The sequence below is a fragment of the Mustela nigripes genome, chromosome 18, assembly GCF_022355385.1.
Source record: "Mustela nigripes isolate SB6536 chromosome 18, MUSNIG.SB6536, whole genome shotgun sequence".
Lineage (NCBI taxonomy): Eukaryota > Metazoa > Chordata > Mammalia > Carnivora > Mustelidae > Mustela > Mustela nigripes.
In genome coordinates this window covers 21,599,409-21,604,377 of record NC_081574.1, presented here as the reverse complement: position 1 = coordinate 21,604,377, position 4,969 = coordinate 21,599,409, and the positions used below count along the sequence as shown (strand labels likewise).

The 4,969-nt window shown below is 39.2% G+C and overlaps 1 long non-coding RNA gene across 1 annotated transcript in view; it reads left to right on the top strand.

The window, feature by feature from the left end:
- The first annotated feature begins 554 nt into the window (after window positions 1-554).
- The window catches only part of LOC132006606 (uncharacterized), a 19,105-nt gene continuing 14,690 nt past the window's right edge, over window positions 555-4,969 (top strand). The window contains exon 1 of the long non-coding RNA XR_009401154.1: window positions 555-818. This is a non-coding gene — a long non-coding RNA (uncharacterized LOC132006606). The remainder of the gene's footprint in view (window positions 819-4,969) is intronic.

The following is a 4,969-nucleotide window of genomic DNA, read 5'->3' as shown; positions in this document are numbered from 1 at the left end:
ATAGTTTATGGTAAGACACAGGAACTTTCCTCTGGTGGTGGGTTAAAGTTGACTTGTACATTTTCTCTTTTAAGCTCAGCTTAAGTGGTCTGAGGCTAGTGGAAAAGAGGAATGAGAAAGTACCATGCATATTTCTATGTGTCAGGCATGATAATGAATGTTCCCTGTATATTTTCATATTTATCTGCCATAATTTGTGAACATGTTTATTAGTCCTATTTTATAGATGAGAAAAATAAAATGTAGACAGAATACTTTTTTTTAAGAGGCTTAATTAACAGAAAAACAGACTGTGTTGCCCAAGTCAGTCTGGTTCCAAAGACGTTTCTTTTCTGCTCTGTCATGCCTGGCATATTTGCTTAGGTTGGTAGTTCCTCCAGAGTTATGCTTTATTTATTTCAGGAAAATCTCTTAAAAACAAGGTAGAGGGTATAAGAAGAAAGGGGAAATGCATTCCTAAACAGGGTTTTAGGAAGTAAATTTACTTCCTTCTGAAAAGCGAACTGAAAAACCCAGAACTTAGTAGCTTTGGAGTTTATCTGGTGAAGATTGACTCCACTGCAGCTCCTGGGCAGCACTACTGGATTTAAGAGGCTTCTGGAGTGTTTTTGTTGTTGTTGTTTTTAAGATTTTATTTACTTATTTGACAGAGATAACAAGTAGGCAGAGAAGCAGGTGGGGGCAGGAGGGAAGCAGGCTCCCCGCTGAGCCGAGAGCCTGGTGGGTCTTGATCCCAGGACCCTGAGATCATGACCTGAGTCAAAGGCAGAGGCTCAATGCACTGAGCCACCCAGGCGCCCCAGGAGTGTGTTTTTAAGGTAAGATTTCATTATCCTGAAGAATAAATGGGCAGTTGACTGGAACGGAACCAGAGAGAACTCTTAGTAGATACGCTTTTGCGGTGGTGATGGTGACGTAGGGACCTTGGGAAATTGGACTGTGCCAGAAGGCTGGACGTATACTCACAATAACATAAACACCAGGAAGACCGGTGCCCTGGAGCCGAAAGCAATGAGGAAAAGTTTTGTCACAGGGTGAACTCACAAGGAAGCCATTGTGTACAAGGTACAAGCGTGGAGCATAGCTTCTCTGGGCATCCTGGAAGCTGTGGGTCTCTTGACTAAATCCATATGCTTGAGAAGTAGTCTGAGCACTCTGTCCACATTTATGCTTGCGGAGGCATGTGGAAGGTGGAAAAGAAAGCAGTTTGTGAATCACTCCAGGGATCTCATCTGATTAAACTATTTAGATAGGTCTTGAATTCTAGCAAATTTGAAGGGGGCCAAAGTGCTTCACTAGGGAACACACACACACACACACACACACCACTCTTTTTCTTCCATCTTAGAGGATTTTGCTTTCTAACTCTCAATTTTCTGTGGAAAAAGAATGAAGGAATTTAGCCAACTTCTATTGAAAAAAAGAAACAAACCATTGTTCATCTCCGTTTTGTCTTTGCTGCCTAACTGGGCTGTTTCTGAGGAGGTAGGAATGCAGAGACAAGGAGCCAAAAATGGTCAGGTCACTTTCTTTAGAATGTACTGCCTATTGTTATGGCTTTTTAATTTTAATTCTTCAAAAAGCCACTGTATTACTGAATGCACTAAATTGGTTATTTTGATATTTCCTTGTCCAAGCAAGCTGAAGCAATCTCATTTCTCATTATAGCTTTAAAGATTTCACATATTTCCCCTGTCTATCCACTTTTCATTTGTTACAGGAAACCCACAAAGAATAATTGAAGTTTTTATGGCAATATTTAAGGGTAATTGTTTTTAGGACTGTGTATATTCAGACTGTTTTTCAGGCTACAATGAAAGATGCGGGCAGCAGCCCTGTTTTCTGTACCCAGCCCACAATTTCACATAAGTGACTATACCTTTAAGTAAAAGAAAGCAGAAAAGAATAAAATTAATAGCCACATTTACTGAGTGCCTTTTTTTTTTCCATTGTATTGGACCCAGGAAACACTGTGTGTGGATTTATGATACGTAATGTAGCCAAGAACAACTCAACATTACAGTTGAATATGTTTAATCTGTAGGAGTAAATACTTTATTTCCAGAGTAAGGAAACAAAATTTAATATTTAAGCAGTTTTCCTCAAGACACAATAATTACTCTTATTGTCAGAGGAAGAAAATTTCCTTCCAGAAAATCATAAAGTAAATGGCATAGTCACGCTTTAGGAAGCCATCGGCTTCCTCTTGCCTCTCTCCCTGCAGCTCTTTGGTCTTAACTAGCGGCAGACCCATTGTTCAAAGGACATAAAGCAGAAAGCAACATAAATGCTGTTTCCATTTCCTTGTGATAAAGGAACGTTGGGTGTCTGATGTCTTGTTTGGAAAAATATAAATCTTGTCTGTGGATCCATCTAGATCTTGGACTTGGTGAATGACTAGGGAACATGATACATTTCCATGACTCAACTGAGCTTCTTTCAAAATGTTACAGATGATGTGGGCACCTGGTTCATTTACTGCAGAAATACTGACATGGAACTGCAAATAAATCCTGGAAAACCAAACAAGAACTTGTTTGAGAACACAGGAGCACACAGGGCATTCTGGATCACTCAAAGCCAGGATCACACACATAGGCCCTAAGGTCTGTGAGTTAAGAAAAGGAGTTTGCGAAGCATCCCTACTGTGTCCCTTCTTGCTACCTTTAGCTCTAGACCCTATTCTTCGAAGCTTCAATTAGCTGAGGACCTTAGGGAAACCTGAGAGAAATCATGTATCTATGTATATTATGACTGAATACTTCCAGATTTTTCTTTCCCTGATAGGGAGTTAGGCTTCAAAGTCTTGATCTTTATAAGTGGAGAACAACCACCATATAGACTTATTTATCATCCTTTCAGCAATTCAGAAAGGAAATATTATTCACTAACAAAGAAGTAGTTAGTGCATTAAGTCTGGATCTGGGCTGACCATCAGGCTTGCCTTGCAGGTTATATATGCTTTCATCTTTGCAAGACTTTGTGCAGGCAGGTGCAAGAGAGGGTAAACTCAGGAAAACACAGAAGTGGAATCAATGGTGACATTTTAATTGTGACTATAAATTTGCTGGGTGGGTGGGGATTGGAGTTCAAGATTGGAAAAGTCACTACAGAAAGGGAGATCAGTATTTGCAAATAAATTCAAGTATGTTTGGGAAATGGTCAGTAGATCAGTTTGGCTACGATGTTGCATTTATGGACAGCAATAGCAGAAACTGTAGCTCAAGATCTATGAGAGATGCATGTAATACTCCACAGCCATTGAATACACGACAATGATGGGTCGGTGGGGACAAGGTAATATTGTCTCTCCCCAGCTGGCCGCACTGTGTGTCTTCCACCATGTTCATTTCATTACTCTTATTCAATAGAGTCAAGTTCAGAGTGGATGGACAGAGATGCACAGAATCTTTGGAGTTAAGAATCTTCATCCTTACAGGGCTAAGGGCATGAGCAAAAACAGAAGAATTCATGGAAGCTATCTGTGCTCTGAATCATTGTTTATAAACTGAACAAATTAAAAATATATATATATATAAACTGAACAAATTTAATTGAAGTACTACAGAGTCTAAGAGAAGAAGATGAGTGCTTAACGTCATATACAAAGACCCGGAACATTGGCTTCCATTTAGTCTCCAGAAACTCACAAAGAAAACCCACTCCAGTCTACGGCCATACCACCCTGAACGCGTCCGATCTCGTCTGATCTCGGAAGCTAAGCAGGGTCGGGCCTGGTTAGTACTTGGAAGGGAGAAAACCCACTCCCAATCAACTCAAATACAAATCATAAGTTTTTATGAGCCCATAGAGAGATGAGGCCACAGGGCAACCTCATAACCTGAATGGAGAAGGAAGACAAGCTCTTCTAAGCACCTAAACTGTATCATCTGTGGTAGATCATGAGGAAAAGACCTGACCGCCATAACTGTTAATACGGAGAATCAACACAATTTTAACAAACCATTAAGATATAAATATATATTAGTGTATCAGTCTAGAATAGTTGGGAGGCTGCAGACACAAGGGAAGTTCACACTTACTCCTGAAAACCACTAATTTTTTCTCTCTTTCTATGAGTTTGTTTCTTTTAGATCCCACATATACATGAGGTCATACACTCTTTGTCTTTCTCTGTCTGACTTATTTCACTTTGCAAAATACCCCCGTTTCATCCATGTTGTCACAAAGGCCAGGATTTCTTCTTTTATGGCTGAAATAATAGCTCATTCTCTAAATATATGTCACCTTTTCTTTGTCCGTTCATTTGTCAGTAGACACTAAGTTGTTTCAATGTCTTGGCTATTGTAAATAATGCTACAGTGAACTCATGGATGTGACTGTCTCTTCAAGAGAGTAATTTCGTTTCCTTTAGATATATACACAAAGGTGAAACTGATGGGTCATAGGATAGTTCTACTTTTGATCTTTTGAAGAACGTCCATATCGGTTGGCAGAGTGGCTGTACCAGTTTGCATTCTGACCAACAGTGCATGAGCGTTCCTTTTCCTCCACATCTTCACCAGTACTTGTTACCCTTTGGCATTTTGGTTATAGCCATTCTAACACTTATGAGGCAACATCTTGTTAGGGGTTTAATGTGCATTTCCTTGATGATTAACGATATTTGCACCTTTTCACATGCTTGTCAGACATTTGAGTACCTTCCTTGGCAAAATGTATATTCAGGATCTTTGTCCATTTTTAAATTGGATTATCAATTTATTGGTTTTTTTCCATTTGTTTTCTTTGTTTGTTTGTTTTTGCTTTTGGGTTGTATGAGTCCTTTATATACTTTGGCTATTAACCCCTTATTAGATATATGGCTTGCAAATATTTTCTCCCATTCTGTAGGCTGCCTTTTCATTTTGCTGATTTTTTTTTCTGGGCATAACCTTTTTAGTTTGACAATTCCCACTTCTTTATTTTTGCTTTTGTTGCTTATGTTTTGGGTACCATATTCATAAAA